At 42.3% G+C, this 20,000-nt stretch overlaps 1 protein-coding gene across 2 annotated transcripts in view; it reads right to left on the minus strand.

The window, feature by feature from the left end:
- The window catches only part of PPP1R32 (protein phosphatase 1 regulatory subunit 32), a 1,379,387-nt gene that overhangs the window by 278,110 nt on the left and 1,081,277 nt on the right, over window positions 1–20,000 (minus strand). The window lies entirely within an intron of this gene.

Here is a 20,000-nt window from a genome sequence, read left to right on the forward strand (position 1 = left end):
AAACGCCAGAGTTTCAATCCCTGGGTATATTAAAATAACACAGAAACATATTCACGCAGATACAGCAAAACAGTATTTAACTAATCTCACTATAGTTTCCTGACTGATCTAAATAATTAATATTCCCTGGTTCACTTACTAGAGCAAAGCAAGAAGAACTAGATGAGGAGTCCTTCTCTGTCAAGTTTAAAAAAAAAGCTGCCATGAAACTTCAGTCTCACCTAGTATTACAATATAATTTTAGTGATTGATTACAGAATGACATCACATACATCTGGTAATCTGTCTTCTGTTTGCCATGCTACCCCCAATGGCTAGAAGCTGTCATGATTTGCACATATGTGTCAGTAATACACACTCACAGAGAGCCTTGCTAAGATCTGCTGCAGCTCCAGGAAATCGCAAAACAATTTCAAACCTCCACAGTTGCAATTAGTTCACCCCAAAGACAAAGCAAAAAACCTCCTAGTACAGTCTGTTTGTATCTGGCTGCATGGAGAACTGTAAGATACAATCTTTATGGCCTGAGCCAGGCATTTAATTTCAAACTATTTTCAGTGTTAGGTGGATTGAGATTAACCTCTTATCTTCAGTATTCTCTGTTAAAACATATACATTTAAACAGTTACAATAATACATGTATACTTTTTCTTTTCAGCAGGGCAAACTGTTGGTACATTTTTTTTAACATAAGCAGCTTTACAAATACATTTTCAACACAAGCATCTGTACAAATCACTTTGATACACACATATAATTCTTCACAAAATTCTAGCTAGCTGTGCTGGCATATGTTACACATCCCCTGCCCTGCTTCTCCTGGCAAAGCTGGAAAAACCTCACATTGTCACAATTACATCTACATCACATGTATTACACCACTCCAAAATCTTTATTTTTCTTATTATATTCTTAATATTATTCTCATTAATAAAAAGCATTCTAAATTTTTCATTTTTGATTTTCCTTAGATTCATGGCTTCATAAGTTCATTGCTTATTACTAGAACAGCTTTCTTAATAGGCCATTCCAAGCCTAGCCAATTTCCTTCACTAAGATGAGACTCAAACACTGTCAGTACCTTGTATTTGTGAGCCAAAGACCTTAACCATTATACCAACCCCAAATCACTGACATATATATTCTTTTTCATCCATTTTCTTTCTTTTTTCTTTTCTGCTTCTTTACATTTTCTTTTTCTGTCTTTTACCCTCTTAACAGAACTCTTTTTTTTTATTTTACTATCTCGCAATTTAATGTCTTCTTCATCACTTATTTCAGAACCTTCTCCTATGTCTTTGTTGTTTTTTTTTATTGTCTAATTTTTCTTCTATTTCTAATAATTATAAAATTTATTTTTCTTTTCCTGTACTCTTATTTAATTTTTGCAGTATATCTATAAGTATCTAATTTTGTTACCTTTATAACATTTAATTTCTTGTGTTTTGCATCATGTCCCATTTCCCCACAAATATAACATTTTCTTTTGTCACAGTTACTTATCAAATGTCATTTTTCACAAAAAAACATGTTTTGAGTTATCCCTACTATTTTAGGACATCCCATTCCCCTCCACATTTATTATGCTTGGTGTGTATATATATATATATATATTTTTTTCTTTCTATGTTTAACACAATATTACAATCCCAGCCACCAGTCTAAGAGCACCAGTCAGTTAACCCATTTTGTCACAAACTTTTGCAATGGCCTGTACTTCTTTACATAAAGTTTCAAATATCCCTAGAAAGATTCTCTATCTACTTCTGTTTGAAATTGTACATGATTTTTCTTTTCTGTTTCCCTTTTAAATGCTTTTCTCACAAAAAGGTTCCATAGGTTCAAGTCTTTCTTTTTTCATATATTTTCAGGAACATTTTCCAATAGAAAATAGAGTCTCAAATATGATGTCACAAAATGCCTCTTTCTAATAAAAATAAAGGCTCTTACATCATGTGCTTTTACACCCAAAGGAACTACTAAATTGCCCCACACTTCATACTTGTCCATTTCTTTGTATTCTTTACTTTGAATTGTTACCATGTACTTCTGTTTTTCATTTTCTTCAGCCTTCTTTTCGGCTACTCCACTTTTGCCTTCTTTTACTTTTTCTGCACGTTTTCTTTTCTATCTCACCACTATTCTTCAGGATTGTCTCTGCATCCTCATTTTGTATTTTCTCTCTGAGATGCCCCCCCCAGGAAACATCTAATTCATTTTCTGGCTTATTATACACCACAATTTATTTAAGTAAATCATTCCGCAACCCTCCCAACTGGAAGACTGTAATTATATATCCATCATTTACAGACTCATCTCCAGCAGACAGATTTCTTTGAAATATTTCCTCAGAATCCTGAACACATTCTCTGATCTCCATATGTGCTTTCTCTTCCATTTCTTTTACCACTCCATCTCCTTTTCTCTCCATCTGCCTCCCTGTTTCTCCAGACCACCTCTGCACCTGGAATGGAAACAGGAAGTGCTCCTCCAAAATGGGTCACACTCACAACAATGATAAGTAGGGGTTCTTTATTTATAAAAAAAAACACAATGTTTACAATAAACTTATATACATATTTGTAATATATATATTATGTGGATAACCCTCTTTTTTGTTCAAAAAATAAAAAATCATATTTAATTGTGAGCTTTCCATTACCAAAATCTCATTTTCTTTATCATCATTGCCAAATCCCATTTTTCATTGAACAAAACTTCCTTAACCCTTTCATTCCAAATTAACCATGTTATATAATAAGAAGTTATGTACCTACCATTACGTTCCATGTTAGTTGTCTTCTTCTTGCCTTCTTTCTTGCTGGTTGGGTTCGGAGCCGATCCTCGGCTCCGACTCGGCCATCTTCAAAAGCTTGACAGCTGCTCACTGGCTCGAGGCCCCTCCTATATCCCATGATGCCTGGCGCTAGATACCCAGATCTCATTTGGTAACCTAACTACAGACATAATAATAATAATAATCATGATAATACAGTAACTGTAGCAGGATACAGGAAACTACTGGAGAGAGTGACAGTCAGAAGTAACAGCCAGAGAAGACTCAGCCAGTGATAAAGAAGCCTCAGGAACTCTTCTTGGTCTACTAGGATAGGGGGATGGAGGGTGGGATGCAAGAAAGAAGGCGAGAAGAAAACAACTAACATGGAATGTTATGGTAGGTACATAACTTGTTAATGTTAAGTTGTCTATCTCGCCTTCATTCTTGCTGGTTGGGACAGCGTCCCTAGCACCTCAATCCTGGGTGGCTCTTCGGAACAGACTCTTCAGAACAGTGGAACCAAAATCAGCTCTGCTTCTGGAAGCCACATCCAGCTTATAATGTGAAAGGAAGGTATGTGGATTAGCCCAGGTAGCTGCTGCACAAATAGTTTCCATTGGCAATCTAGCCTGAAAAGCCACCGAAGTAGCTAAAGCTCTGGTGGAGTGACCTTTGGGTTTAGCAGGAAGGTCTTTATTTCTCAACTGATATATAAAGGTAATAGTAGAAGACAACCACCTAGATAAGGTGACTTTTGACACTGGTATGCCTTGTTTTCCTTCAGTGTAAGACAGGAACAACTGGTCTGATTTTCTGAATTGTGTGGTTCTATGCAAGTAAAAGCGTAATTGTCTATGGACGTCCAACTGATGTAATTTGTATTTTGCCTTGTTGGAATAATTCGGAAAGAACACGGGCAGTTCAATGGACTGATTCAAATTACAATCAGAAGTAACCTTTGGGAGAAAGGAAGGATTAGTCTGAAGAGAAACTCTATCATTGTGAAAAACTAGATAAGGAGGATGAACACAAAGAGCCTGAAGTTCAGAAACTCTTCTGGCCAATGTAACTGCAACCAAAAGAAGGGTTTCCAAGAAAGAAACTTCAAGGAACAAGAAGCTGCCGGTTCAAAGGGAGGCAGTATCAGGGAAGCTAAAATCAAATTCAGATCCCACGGAGGCGGGGGATCTCTTACTGGGGGCCTGAGTAGAGTGGCCCCCTTCAGAAAGGCTTTACAAAGCTTATGGGACATGATGCTTGAATCAGATAGGCCCGTATGAAAGTTTGAAATTGCAGCTAGCTGAACTCTAATCATGGCAGAAAAGGATCCAGTTCGAAAAAGTTCTGCTAGAAAATCTAAAATATGGTGCACAGGGGCTGAAAAGGGATCTATATTCCTGTTCTCTGCCCATAAGGAAAAACGTTTCCACTTACTAGCATAAGTCTTTCTATTGGTCGACTTATGCGAGGATAAGATGATTTCACACACCGGATGGGAGATGTTGGGAAGCCTAGCTAAAGTCGGAAGTGGAGAAACCAAGCAGTGAGCTGGAGAGATTGAAGAGACTGGTGCAGCCCGCCCAATAGATGGATCAGGAGATCTGGAATTGGGTCCAGGGCTGCTCCAGAAGGTGATGATGCAGGAAGGGGAACCAAATTTGTTGAGGCCAGTAAGGGGCAATGAGGATCATCTTGCATCCCAATGTGGTAGCTTTCTGAATTAGTTTGGGAATCAGGGGGAATGGAGGGGAATGCATAAAGTCGTCCCTGGGGCCAATCGTGAACTAGAGCGTCTCTGGGGAGGTGTCCGGGAAGAGGTAGGAGAGAGAAAAAATTGTCACACTTGCTGTTGAAGGGGGTGGCAAAAAGGTCGCAGCAAGGCTGACCCCATTTGTGGAAGATTCTGTCTACCACAGTCTGAGAGACCACTCGTGAGGCATGAGAATTGCTCTGCTCAGCCTGTCTGCTATAACGTTCGACTTCCCAGGGATGTGCACTGCTATCAGAAACCGTTGGGAAGAGATCACCCACTGCCAAAGTCTAAGTGCTTCTCGACATAAGGGGTATGACTTGGTTCCACCCTGCTTGTTGATGTACCATACCACTGACATATTGTCTGTTTGAATTGCAATGGTCCCGGTGGGAAGAGTTCTGAAGAGCTTGCAACGCTAAAAGCACGGCTCTCATCTCAAAGACATTGATATGCAGATGTTACTCGTGAGGCTGCCAGGTGCCTTGGACTGTTCTGCCCTGATAATGCCCCCCCACCTGATCAGGGAGGCGTCCATGGACACTGTAGCTACTGGGGGAGGAAGAACGAATGGTCTGCCCTGGTGTAATGATGGGGAAACCATCCGCCAAACAAGTTGTTTTTTTGCATGACTGTGTGATCATTATCCTGTGAGACATCGGGAGTTGCTGGAAAGACCATTGTGTGAACAGCATCCACTGAAGAATCCTCATATGAAAGCGTGCAAGGGGGACTAGTATTATAGCCGCTGCCATGAGACCCAATGTTTTTAGGACAAATCTGGCCTGAATCTTTTTGCATCCTAATAAGACCTGCACATGTCGTCGAATGGCTAACACTCTGTCTACTGGTAGAGTCGCTGACATGTCCTTTGTGTTTAAGTTTGCACCTATAAAGGTGATAGATTGACAAGGCGACAATGCAGACTTCTCAAAATTTATTGTGATGCCTAGAGTGGAGCACGTTTGGATGGTGTAGTCTCTGGCTAGCAGCAGGTGATGCCTGGTGGTTGCAGTAAGAAGCCAGTCTAAATATGGAAACACCTGGAATCCTTGCCGTCTCAAGTGAGCGGTGACTACTGCCAAACATTTGAACACCCTGGGGGCTGTGGTGAGACCAAAGGGCAGCGCTCTGAACTGATAATGACTGGCTCCCAGCCGGAAGCGGAGGAATCTTCTGGAGCGTCTGTGCATTTTGATATGGTAGTATGCATCCTGAAGATCTATGGAGCACATCCAATTGTCCTGACCCAGAAAGGGTAAAATGGACTGTAGCGTGACCATCCGGAACTTCGTTCTTTGAACAGACCTGTTTAGTCTGCTGAGATCCAGAATGGGTCTCCAATCCCCTGTCTTTTTTGGTACCAAAAAGAACCTTGAGCAAATTCCAGACCCTTGTTGGTCTGCTGGACTGACTGGATGGCTCTTTTTCTTAGCAGTTTTAAAATTTCTTGAACTGCTTGATCCCTTAGGTTGGGTGGAACATCTGGAAGGGATTTGTTGGGAATGAAGGGAGTGCAAAATAAGGGGATTTTGTAGCCTTCGGATATGATAGAAAGTACCCATTTGTCTTTTGTTATACTTTGCCAGGCTTCTGGGTACAGCGATAATCTTCCCCCGACTGCCTCCGAAGGTGGACAGCCGGGCAGCACTTCAGGGATGCTGGAAGGGCTTGTCAAAGAAGGATTCTCTTTGGCCCTGATTTTGCAGACCCCCCCCTGCCCCTAGGGTGGTGTCTATTGTTGTTCCCTCCTCTGCCCCTGGAGGCAAACTCTCCATGGGTGTCAGGTACGGCTCCCTGGGATTTACGGAACCACATCTTCCCACTCTTCTGACCCTTGGGATACGGTCTTGAAGGAGTGGAAAAAACGGACTCCAACGGCAGAGAGAGTCTTGCCTTCCTGCTCACACCTGGTAAGGGTATCCTTCACCTGTGGTCCAAACAGAGCAGAACCCTAAAAGGGGGTGTTGGTGAAAGACACCTTAAAGGGTTCCGCAAAGTTGCATAACCACATCCAAGCATGTCTCCTCAAAGCCACACCTGTGCCTGTGGCCCTACTCACTCCATCAGCTGCATAAGAGATGAGCCACATGGAGGAGTTTACTACAAAATTTAGAGTCGCCAGCTGGGAGGCAATCTTAGCCTGAGCCCCCGCAGCTGATGGATCTTGAAGGGTATCTCCTAACTCTTTAAGGAGATCCCTTTGAAGGCAGGTAAAATGGCACAAATAGTTAAGAGACCTCCTGGAAAAGGTTGCTGAGGAAAACATCCGCTTCCCATATCTGTCCATCGTCCTAGATTCCTTATTAGGGGAATGGACAGACGAAGTTTCAGTCAACTCCTTTTTAGTGGCCGCTGCTACCACCAAGGCATCAATGGGAACACCCTTGGTCAGAAATTGCTTGTCCTGAGGGGCGTTGATGAATTTTGTGGGCCTACGGGGAGTTGGTGCTATTGTGTCTGGAGCTGACCATGTCTTTCGAGCCACCACCGACATCAGTGGATTGAAAGGCGGAGACACCCAGGAGGTGGAGGGTCGGGAACCAAACGCGTCCAGGAATACCGACTCATCCTCGGAAGGGGTAAGGGTAGTCCAGTTTACCCTCTGCCTAAGGATTTCCAGTCTGAGAAGGAGACATCCTCAGAGGGGGATCTCGGGGACCCTTCCAACTCCTCCAAATCAGTATCTGAAGTGACAGACTCAGGGGAATCAACATGCTTCCTCTTGCATTTTCTCTTTCGAAGGGGCTCCTCTGAATGAACAGGGGAGGCCTCAGAAGAGGAAGATACACCCAATGGGATGCCCTGGAGCGCTTGTTCCCCACACTTGGGGTCTGGAGGAGGAGCAGAGGAAGGAGCAGGCACCATGGGGGAGGAGCCGATGAGGCCGTCCGTGAGGCTGACTCAGATGTCAGCACACTTCTCATGACCTCGAAGGCACCCCTTCCCGATGCCATAGAAGGCTCCGGCTCCAAAGAGACTGGAATCATTCTCGGCACCGAGAGGGATGGCTCCGAAGCCGATGTAGGAGCTGAACTCACCTGCGCTGAAGCTCCGAGAGGGAGAACGGGGTCGGACAAGGGTCCAATGCCACTTGCCCCCTCGGAGCCAATGAGGGAGTCCCGGCACCCAGATCCCTCCAAGGACAGCACCATGGAAGGGATCGGAGCCAATGATGGCACCGAAAGGGGAGGTATAGGTGCCGACGGACCCATGGTTCCAGCCACAGCATGCTCCGGCTCCGGACTCAAGGGATGAGTCGAAGGAGGAACTATTGGAGAAACAGGTAGAGCTGAACCCTGGTGAGGGGGGCTGGATAGCATTTTTGCCAGGGCCTGCGACTTTAAAAGCCTGCTCACCACTCTCTCCAAATCATGGTCAGATAGCCTAGATGACCGAGAAGAGTGGGATCGATGACTCCACTCAGATTGCAATAAGGGTGACCCTGGAGCCGAGTGTATCAGCTCCAATGATGGTGACCTGGAGTGTTTCCAACTCCCTGGTGGTTCCGATGGAAGAATCGGAGCCGACTGAGAGATAGGAACTTCGGCTCCAGTCGGAGCCGAAGTTGACGTAGAGATAGGTACTTCGGTTCCAGCCGGAACCGAAGTTGAAGAAGAAGCCATACCCGGTGACGGCTCCGAGCTGGGAGCCGACGGCTTCGATGGCCTTGAAGGTTTCCCTGACTGAGTCTTGGCCGGTGATCCTTCAGGTTTAAGCAAAACCCTCAGGATAAGCTTATTCCTATACTCCTGTAGGACTCTTGGACTAAAGGAGTGACACACCGAGCAAGAGTCCTGCAGGTGTAGGGAACCCAAGCAGTAGACACAAGAAGTGTGACCATTTGTCAGAGACATTTTATGACAGCATGAGTCACACTTCTTGAATCCTGAGACTTTTGTGTCTTTAGACATTCCTGTAAAGGAAAATCAAATACAAATAACAAGTAAAGTGGAGAGTAGGTAACTGAAAAAAAATACACACAATTCACACAAGTTACCACACCCTAACAACACACACACACACACACACACACACACACACACACACACACACTATAATAATATAAGACCTACAAGCTACCACAATTTACTAAAAAGAAAACTTTTGTCTACCTTAAAAATTAAACAATGTTAAGCCTCTAACTAAAACGGCTTACTTTGAAAGGTAAATGGGGGTGGAGGAGGGAAAGGAAAATCTCTCTAAGGAGAAAACAAGTTTTGAAGGGGGGATACACACTAACAAACTGCTATAGAATCTACTCTGAGCTATAACAATAAAAGTATACCTAACTAAGTACAAAAAAGTCCTAAATATAAGAACAAAGTGAAAATTATGACCTGAGCCAGTAAACGCAATCTCGTAGCAGAAGCAGCAAACGAGATCTGGGTATCTAGCGCCAGGCATCATGGGATATAGGAGGGGGCCTTGAGCCAGTGAGCAGCTCTCGAGCTTTTGAAGATGGCCGAGTCGGAGCCAAGGATCGGCTCCGAACCCAACCAGCAAGAATGAAGGCGAGATAGACAACTTAACATAACATTTTACCAATTTCTGTTACATATTTTTCACATTTTACTTTATAATAACCATATTAAATCATGTCCATCTTTAATTTGCTTACAGATAATTCCTCCTAAATATTTCAAATCAACTAACGTCTTCCATAATGTTTTAAGTCATCTACATTCAAGAAACACATGCTTACTGGTTCCAAATTCTTTACAATACAAACAGATCCTAGCCTTTTTCATCTTATATGGCATATTCACTTTTACTGGAAACTTTTGTATACGAAGCCTCCATAAAAAATCTTGACACTCAACCATTGCTTTACATCTTGACATTCTAGCTTGAAATGCTACAATTATAACTTCTGATAACTATTTTAATGGGTATACACAAAAATATTTATTCATAATGTTATTACATCATTTTCTTCCATTATCTTCTATTTCATCAGTTTTATTTTCTATGAGAAGATTTTCTCTTGATAATTATTTCATGATTGGTCCATAACCTTTGCCTTTTATTATTCCAAATGTATAATCATTCTTCTTTATACTTAGATTTCAATACTTGTACTAATAATGAATCATCATTGCAATTTATTTATTTTTTTATTTTATTTTACATTTGTTTACCAGGATAGCCAGACTGGATACATTTTCAGTGGAAACCTGGGGAGAAAAGCTCCAAGTCACAGATACAAACATAATAGACATAAGCATAGCAGAAAATAAAAAGCATAGAAACTACAGAGGAGCTACATTATTCCAAAGTCTATTGACTAAGACAGGGTATACATTTTATGCACATCAGGTAAATCATAAGATATTAACAGCTTTTAATGGATTATAGCACCAGAGAAAACAGTACATACTTAAACAGCACTACAGTCGATATAGCATGCATTATTGCAGTTTTCTACAAAGTTAAAATTAAGTAGCATCCTACAGGTACTGGCATAAATAGGCATTAGTTAAGTGAAAACTGGCTGGGTATCTATGTAGATTAATCTGGACTGGTGCAAGGGCAGACCCAGTGACTTTTAAAGTATTGTTTAAGGCCTTTTTTAAAGAGAATGAGAGACTTGATCACTGTAATATTGTTTACATGTGAAAACCACGTAAAACCAGCACACCGCACACACGTGCTAACACTGTTTAAACACTAATATTTTATACAATTGCAATTATGTTGCATAAACTATAGGATTAATCAAGCCTAAACCCTCTTCTTTATTAACATACAATATACCTCTCTTTACAGGATTCAATCTAGAACCGCAAATAAATGATATTATAAAGAAAGATACTGATGACATTTGCCAAATATGATATTCGTGCTAAAAGAACATAATTAATCAAATAAACTTTCTTTTTAAATGACAATCTGAAAGTTTTCCAAAACCTACAAATATTATTCAGTTTTTCAATTTTTCTTTCCATAACTGTAATGTATTTTCCAGGTTCCCAAAACAAATCCCAAGCACTTTTATATTTAAGTTCAACTTGACACCTCCTAACATACCATCAAAACTAATCCTTGATTTTTTTTCTTTATTTTCAATCCTATTACATTTAAATAGTCTTGCAAAACTTTTAGTTATGTACTTACCATAACTTTAGATGTTTGGGATCCATCTCGCCTACATTCTGTACTGATGGGCTCGGAGCCGATCCCTCGGCTCCGACTCGGCACGCTATGCTATAGAGCGAGGCCCCTTATTGGCTGAGCTATTTCTTATCCCAGGATGCACCACCACTAATCCCCCAGATCTTGTTTGTCCGCATTCATGCACACATGCACAACTTGTTTATATAACATTGTTAGATGTTTCAAGATGAAACAACAGGATTCGGACCTTCTGATATCCTCTGATCTCCAAGGAAGGGGGAAGGAGGGTGGGTTATTAGGAATGTAGGCGAGATGGATCCCAAACATCTAAAGTTATGGTAAGTACATAACTAAAAGATGTGATGTGATCCTATCTCGCCTACATTCTGTACTGATGGGACAGCGTCCCTAGCACCTAAATCCTGGGTGGCTCATTGGAAAACACTCCTGAGCACTGTGGAACCAAATGAAGCTCGTCCTCTAGATGCCACATCCAATTTGTAGTGGGAAATGAAAGTGTGCGGGGAAGACCATGTAGCCGCAACACAAATGTCACTAATGGCAAGCTTAGAATGAAATGCTATCGAAGTAGCCATAGCCCTTGTAGAATGAGCTTTGACAGAGGTGGTAAGCTCTTTGTTAGAATAAGAATAAGCTTGAGTAATACAGTCCCTGATCCATTTGGCAATAGTAACCTTTGTGACAGCTTTGCCCAATTTATTGTCTGCAAAGGATACAAACAACTGATCTGTTTTCCTTGGTTGTTTGGTCCTGTCTAAATAAAAACGCAACTGCCTGTGGACATCTAATGTGTGGAATATGAATTCCCCTTTGTTAGAATATTTTGGAAAAAAGACTGGAAGTTCTAACGATTGTTGTAGGCAGAAACTGGAACAAACTTTAGGGACAAAGGAAGGATTTGGCCTGAGAGATACTCTGTCTTTGTGAAAAACCAAGTACGGGGGTTTTACAGACAAAGCTTGAAGCTCTGAAACTCTTCTGGCAGAAGTAATAGCCACCAGAAAAGCAGTCTTCCACGACAGAAATTTTAGATCACATGTAGCTGCCGGTTCGAAGGGGGAGGAAGTTAAGGTGCGTAACACCACATCGAGATCCCATGGAGGAGCAGGATGAGAAATCGGAGGTCTTAAAAGCGCAGCACCTTTCAAGAAGGTCTTACACAATCTGTTGCTCATTAAAGGTGGGTTTATAGATTCGTGAAAATTAGAAATCGCTGCCAATTGAACCTTGATGGTAGAGACTGAAGAACCTTGATTGAAAAGAGAAGTAAAAAATTTTAGTACTTCTGCCACGGGAATAGTGATGGGATCCAGGCCCCGGAGTTGAGCCCAAATAGCAAATCTTTTCCATTTGCTAGAATACAGTTTCTTTGTAGCAGACTTATAGGTCAAGATAATATGTGTACAACCTCTGGATCCAATGTATGACTCCTGACTATAGTCGGAAGAGGAGGAGCCAAGCCGTCAATTTTAAGGTGTGCAGGGACTGGTGGAATAGTCCCGACTGATGAACCAAAAGGTCTGGGATCTGATCCAGGAACCATGGACCTTCCAGAGCATATTTCCGAAGATAGGGAAACCATACTTGACGAGGCCAGTAAGGAGCAACTAAGATCATTTTGCTCCCCAAGAGAGATGCCTTTGGATCACCCTGGGAAGGAGAGGAACTGGGGAAGGCATAAAGCAAGCCGGTGGGCCAAGGACGGGCTAGTGCGCCCATGGGGCTCTTCCCGGAGCCGGGGTTAGGGAGAAGAATTTTTTGCACTTCGCATTTAGTGGAGTCGCGAAGAGGTCACAACACGGAACTCCCCATCTGCTGAAAATCTGACTTGCAACTGTCATGTTCAGAGACCATTCGTGAGGAGAGAGGATGGTTCTGCTCAGTCTGTCGGCTATCACATTGAACTTGCCCGGGATATGAGTAGCCACTAGAAAGCGTTCGGTCGAGACTGCCCATTCCCAGACTCTCATGGCCTCTCTGCAAAGAGGATAGGATCTGGTCCCTCCCTGTTTGTTCAGGTACCAGACAACTGACATGTTGTCTGAGTGAATGGCAATTACGCCCTGAGGGAGGTAATCGTGAAGGGCTTGGAGGGACAGAAGCACCGCCCTCATTTCTAGGATGTTGATATGAAGTAGGGTCTCTTCTGGGTACCATTTGCCTTGGACTGACCTGCCCAGGGAATGCCCCCCCACCCCATCTGGGAGGTGTCCGTGGTCAAAGTGGCCGCAGGAGGAGGTGGAACAAAGGGTCGTCCCTGATCCAAATTGGAGGGCACTAGCCACCAGCGAAGGTCCCGTTTGCATGTTTCCGTGATCCATATGAGGTGACTGAGAGGGAGTTCCTGAAAGGACCACTGAGCTGAAAGAAGCCACTGGAGAATTCTCATGTGCAACCTTGCCAAGGGGACTAGAAGAACCATGGCGGACATGGATCCCAATAGCTGCAAGACCATTCTGGCTGGGGCTTTGGCCCTGGGAAGTAAGGCTCTAACTTGAGTCTGTATGGTTTGTATTCTGTCTGTAGGTAGATAGACCCGCATTTGGTTTGAGTCTATCTCTACCCCTATGAATCTTATTCGTTGAGATGGCAGCAACACAGACTTTGGCCAATTGAAGGTGATTCCAAGGGAATTGCCCAGTGATATAGTGGCTTGTAGGCTCCGCAGTAGTAGATGCTTGGAGGTGGCAGTTAGGAGCCAGTCGTCTAGATACGGAAACACCTGGAATCCTAGACTTCTCAGGTGAGCAGTCACGACTGCCAAGCACTTGGTGAACACCCTGGTGGCTGTGGTGAGACCAAAGGGCAGCGCGTGGAACTGAAAATGACTGCCTCCTAGGCTGAAGCGCAGATGTCTCCTGGACGCTTGATGTACCATGATATGGTAATAAGCGTCCTTGAGATCTATGGAGCACATCCAAACACCTTTCTCCAGCAATGGGAGAATGGTTTGTAGGGTGACCATTCGGAACTTGGACTTTCTGACTGAACGGTTTAGAATGCTGAGGTCCAAAATGGGCCTCAAGTCCCCGGTCTTTTTTGGCACCAAAAAGAATCTTGAGTAAGTCCCTAATCCGATCTGGTTTGCGGGGACCGGTTGGATGACTCCTTTTTGCAGCAGCTTTGAAACTTCTGAGGCTGCAGTATCCCGTTGACTGGGTGGCGGGTCCGGGATTTTTTTGGACTGAGGTGGGGAGTGAGAGAAAGGGATGGTGTAACCTCCGGCGATAATTCGAAGCACCCATCGGTCCTGAGTGATACCTTCCCAGGCTTTCAGGTGCTTGAAACGACCCCGACTGGCTCCGGAGCTGCACAGTCGGGCAATCCCTCAGGGACTGTAAAAGGCTGAAGAGCCACGAAAGGACTCGTGGTCTCCAGTGTTACGAGGGCCTCTGCCGCCTCTGGGACGGTGTCTTCCGGAAGAATTTCCCTCCTGCCTCTGGAAGGGGATCATCCTGCTGAGAGGGGTAAGGCTTCTGAGATCTACGGAACCACATTTTCCTCCTCTTTAGCCTTGGGATAAGGCTAAAAGGGAGTGGAAAATCGTGCCCCTACGGCAGTCAGAGTCTTACCCTCCTGTTCGCAGCGGGTCAGTGTGTCCTTTACCTTGGGTCCAAACAGGGAGGACCCATCAAATGGGCGTCGGCAAAGGAAGACTTAAAGGCCTCCGCGAAATGACACAGGTGGAGCCAGGCTTGTCTCCGTAGAGCAATGCCTGTACCTGCCGCTCTACTCGCCCCTTCGGCTGCATAAGAAATGAGCCTCATGGACGAGTTTGAAATGGACGACAATGTAGCCAGCTGAGAGCCAACCGTCTGGGCCAGCTCCTCAGGCAGGTTACCCAAGAGGGTATCGGAAAGCTCTTTAATCAGATCCCTCTGAAATCTAGTAACGTGCGTAAGGTAGTTCAAGGACCTTAATGTAAAGGCCGCTGAACTTAGGGTGCGCTTTCCATACCGATCCATGCTCCTAGACTCCTTATTAGGAGGATGGACGGATGTCGAAGCCTCTGCTACATCTTGCTGGGTAGCAGATGCCACCACCAAAGCATCTACAGCCACACCTTTGGTTAGAAATTCTTTTTCAGGGGGTGCCAAGAGGAACTTATTCAGATGAGCAGGCACCGGTTCCACAGAGTCTGGGTGTTCCAACGCCTTCGACAGATCAAATCCAAGAGCTCGTCGAAGGGCGGAGACACCCAGGAGGCGGAGGGCTGAGCCCCGAAGGCCTTAAGGAACACCGACTCATCAGCAGAAGGGGGTTTGGACTGCCAGCCGCCTCGTTGTTTAAGGGCTTCCAGGATGTCTGCAAAGGAGACATCATCCGAGGACGACTTAGGGGACCGCTCTGCATCATCGAGATCAGTGTCTGATGTAAGAGACTCATCAGGGGAGTCAACGTGCTTCCTCTTGCACGATCTTTTCCTGGGGGGTTCTTCCGAAGAAGCTTCAGAAGGACCTCCAGGAGGGGGGGGAACCCCAGTGGGGGTAACCTCAGGCCCCGGGGCTCCGCTGTCTAAGGACAGGGGGACTGCCAAAGACCCAGTCTCGGTATGCATGGAAGGAGCTGGGGAGACCGTGGAGGTAGCCAAAGATGATTTGGCTAATGCACTCCTCATAGCCCTGAAGGCGGGACCACCAGAATCATGGGAGGGTCCCACCTCCGTGGCCACGACAGTAGACAGCACTCCCGCCGCCGATGCACCAAGAGGGAGACTTGGGACTGAAAACATCAATCCCAAAGCATCCCCCCCAGGGCCGACGGAAGAAGTCCGCGTACCGAACTCTGACCCAAGAGCCAGAGTTGGAGTAAGGGTCGGGCCCGACCCTAAAACCTCCACCGGTTCCACCAGCACCAGCTCCAACGGTGCCGAGGCTGTTGGAGGAGGAACCATAGTAGGGAGGTGGACCATCGGCTCCGAAGCCGAATGGGCTGGAGCCGAAACTAGCTTTTGGAACACCGGAGACTGGAAGAGTCTTAGGAGCACCCTGTCGATGTCCGAATCAGACATCTTGGATGATCTGGACGATACCGATCGGGTCCGAACCGATTTCTCCATTGGCTCCAAAGGACTAGGGGACCGGCTCCGAATGGATTCTATAATTATCGGCTCTGAGGGAGATCTCAAGGTAATTTCCCTCGGTGCCGACGAGGACTTCGGCTCCGAAGGGGAAGAGTCTGAGCTGGCAACCCTCATCGGCTCCAATATCAGTGGAGCCGATGAAGGTGACCCGCCTCTCGATGCCCCAGTCCTCGGCTCCGAAACCAGAGGGGTCGAGACTGGAGGCATCGAGGCAGACCATTCTGCCCTCGGCTCCGAAGTCCATGGAGCCGATGGAGAAGTCTGCCTAGGTTTTTTGGCAGTCGGTTCCGACTGACTGGTCGGAGCCGACGCTTTCTTCTTTTTTTAAGGAGAGGGAGAGGAAGATAAAGCCTCCTCGAAGGATGGCTTAATTAACCCCTTAAGGATTAATTTGTTTTTCCTCTCCTGGAGGACCCTTGATGAGAAGGCATGACACACGCTACATGATTCTTGTAGGTGCTTGGCGCCTAAGCAATAGACGCACGAGGAGTGGTCGTCCGTTATGGACATCTTATAACCACACCTCGTGCACTTTTTAAACCCGGAGGGTCTATGCTCTTTGGACATGACTAATTTAGAAAAAGACACACCTGTCTAAAGAGAAACACACCAAAACTTAATGGTTTAAGAACAAAAATATAAAGTTTTTTTTTTTTTTTTATAACCACAATACAGTTGTACAAGAAAAATACCACACAGAAAGAGAGAGTCAAGACCCTCTAACTTAAACGGGTACTTGACCCACAAATAAAATGCTAAGATAGCAAATAGCAACAGGGGAAGGCCCCTCTAACTAAAACGGGAACCTTCCCTTGACGAAAAACACAAATTTCTCAACAGAACTGTTCAATACACACTCGTATCACAACAATAGCTGTTAAAACAGCTTTTGGGTTCAAAGCAAGCAAATTCCTGACAGGAAAAGCCTAAATAAATTAGTACTTAGCCCAGCCAAGTTGAGACCATGTCTAAGCTTGTAAGCGGCAAACGAGATCTGGGGGATTAGTGGTGGTGCATCCTGGGATAAGAAATAGCTCAGCCAATAAGAGGCCTCGCTCTATAGCATAGCGTGCTAAGTCGGAGCCGAGGGATCGGCTCCGAGCCCATCAGTACAGAATGTAGGCGAGATAGGATCACATAACATCTTATTATTCTACTTATGCCTAGACTATTTCTTGCAGTAATAATATCATCTGCATACGAAAGTAAAATTGGCACAACTACACCCTCATTAGATATGTAATTCATTATTTCCATTTCTTTACTTATAAATGTGAAAATCACATTCATTACTAAAGAAAATATTATACTACTCAAGGGACATCTTTGTCTTATCCATTTTTGAATTATTATTTCCTTACTTAACCAGCCATTAATCAACATTCTTACTATATTAAACTTATATGCCGTCACAAACAATCTTGTAATCTTAGTCCTTATAGTATATGATTTCAATATCTCCCACAACACATTGTGCTGAATATAATCAAATGCTTTACTTACATCCCCTACCATAATTCTAGCTTATTTCTATATAAAATACATTAACTACTACTATTTTTATTCATAACTTTATTTTGCTTTCCATTTTTCTCTGTAAAATCTTAATAAATATTTTATCATCTGTATTGCTCAATACTACTGGTCTCCAATTCTGAATTTCATCCTGACAACCTTTTTTTTTCCAAATAAATGTTATTACTCCACTACACAGTTCTTTATATTGGAATCCCTTACTTAACCATTCATTTAACACCATTAAAAAATCATTTTTGCATCCTAGTCATATTTTTATACATTATATATTCTATTCCATCCAGACCAGCTGCTGATTCCAGATTCATTTTAATACATTTTCCAGTTTCTCCATTGTAATATTTTTTGCCATTTCCTTACTATCTTGTTCTAAAAAAAAGGAACTACTTTCCATTTGTATGCATTTGCATGATTTGTCCTTTAAATAACTCTTCTATATAATGTTCTACTATTCTCATAATTTTATCTTTCTTTTGCCTCATTATACTATTATTTTCCTTAATAATCTTAACCAAATAAGGCACAATTTCTTCTTCTTTTCCAGTGCAAAAAGTATCTTTGTTTATATGATAAATGCTTTATTCTGGCCTTATTCAATGTATACACTTCTTGTTCTTTAACAAAGAAAACTTCATAATTCCTTTCCAGACTGTCAAGCATTTCATTACTTAATAGTCTAAACTTAATTCTTCCCTTCTTTTTTCTTATTCACATTGCATATAACATTTCTTACACTTTTGTTTAAAATATACTTGCCATTCTGAGCAATCTTTATAGAAGATTTTCATCTCCACATGATCCTGCCACAGTTCCAGGATATAATATTTTGCTAGTTCCTCCCATGTAACTTCATTTATTTTTATTCTTTTAATCCCTTTACCTATTTTTAATGTTGATCATTTCCTTTTACCAAATCCAAATAGTTCTATGGTCGGAAAAGCCTGTTTCCAAAACATTTTCTTCTACTATTAACAATCCTGCAGAAAGTAGAAAATGTATTTTCGTTTTACATTCTCCTCTACTGTAAGTCTATGTACTTTAATCTCAAATTCTCAATTGCCCACATTTTATAAGTTCTTTTTCTTTGGCATCAAATTACAGTTGGAATTTCCTACCACAATTATCTCCATATTTATAACATATCAAATTAAATTTCTAAATATTTCTTCTCTTTCTCTCTCGCTTTGTGATATAAGCATAGTGCAACAACTCTCAAAACCTGATTGTTCTATTTTATATTAATAATAGTATCTAAAACCTTTTACAAAATAACTACCCTTGAACAAGTCTATTTCCCTAAATCCCAAATAACATTATTTCCCCACCATATTTCAGTCTGGATGGCTTTCTTCTTCTGTTAAAAATCTAGAATCTTCCAAAATAAAAATATCGCTATCCTTTTGTCTACACCACTAAATAATGCCTATCCATCTTACTAAACTTTTAAAATAATTAACATTTATTGATATTTTACAAGTAGCATTATCTTATAAGTTACCCATTCCCTCTTTTTTCTTTACTATGACCTTCTATAATTTTTCTATTTCTTTCTCGTACTCTTTTACCAATCAAATTTTTTTAACTATGTTCCATTTTATGTCTTCCATATCACTAACATCTGTACAGTCTTCTTCTAATACTACTTTTTTATTATTTTTAATTTCTTGATTCTCTAGTTCACTTTCTGAAATGCCTGTCTGTATTAAATCAATTTGTGTACCTTTGATTTCTGATTCTACTTCTAAATGTTTAACATATTGTCTCTAATCAGTCTGAGCATCTATATTTTCTGACACTGTCTCTTTACATTCTGCACTTAAATGCTCTATCTTCTTACATTTATAACATTTTAACTTGCACATATTCATATCATGCCGTAATTTCCTGTATATATATATATATATATATATATATATATATATATATAACATTTTCTCTTTTCACAATTGCTAATCAAGTGATCAGACTTCCCACAAAGAAATTACGCTTTTGGTTGACCTAAATACCACACCGTACCTTTATCCCCCTTGACATTAATAATGCTAGGAATGTGCACAATCTTTTCATTTTCTACATTTAAAATTACAAGACAGTCCCATGCCGCAGTCTATACACCTCTTTTATCATATACTTTTGAAATTTTTAGTACATCTTTGCATACTTTCAATAAATGTCCTTTTAAAGTCTTTTTCTCTACTTCATTTCTAAACTGTATGTACATTTTCTTTTTTGTTTCTCTGAAAAAAAATTTACAGACAGTCTTTTTTTCTTTTCATATTCTCCTAGAATTTTTTCCGTCACTTGTCCAGATTAAAAAATAATGTCAGAGTAAGTCTCTTTATTCATATGTATGAAAGTTCTTACCTCATTTGCTTTGGTTCAAAGAGGAGCAATTATTTCATCCCATACCTTGTACCTGTCCAGTTTGATCTCCTTTTTTCTATTCTTACTTGAAATTACTTCTTTTTGCTACCAGTAGAATCTTTTTCTCTTCTTTTTCTTTCCGTGCTCCTATCTTTACCATTTCTGCATACACTTTCTTTACTGCAGGTTCTGCTCACTGGCCATTCTCTCTCTGTATTCTGTCCATGATTTCACCCCAGAAAACATTTTTGCCACTTTCTGGATCACTAATATCTGATAAATCCAGAAGTAAGTCATCCTGCAACCCTCCAGTTTGGAGGGTTGCAACAACACACACTTGTGCTGAATCC

The sequence above is a fragment of the Protopterus annectens genome, chromosome 17.part0 (genome assembly GCF_019279795.1).
Source record: "Protopterus annectens isolate FY-2018-M chromosome 17.part0, PAN1.0, whole genome shotgun sequence".
In the NCBI taxonomy this organism is placed as follows: domain Eukaryota; kingdom Metazoa; phylum Chordata; order Ceratodontiformes; family Protopteridae; genus Protopterus; species Protopterus annectens.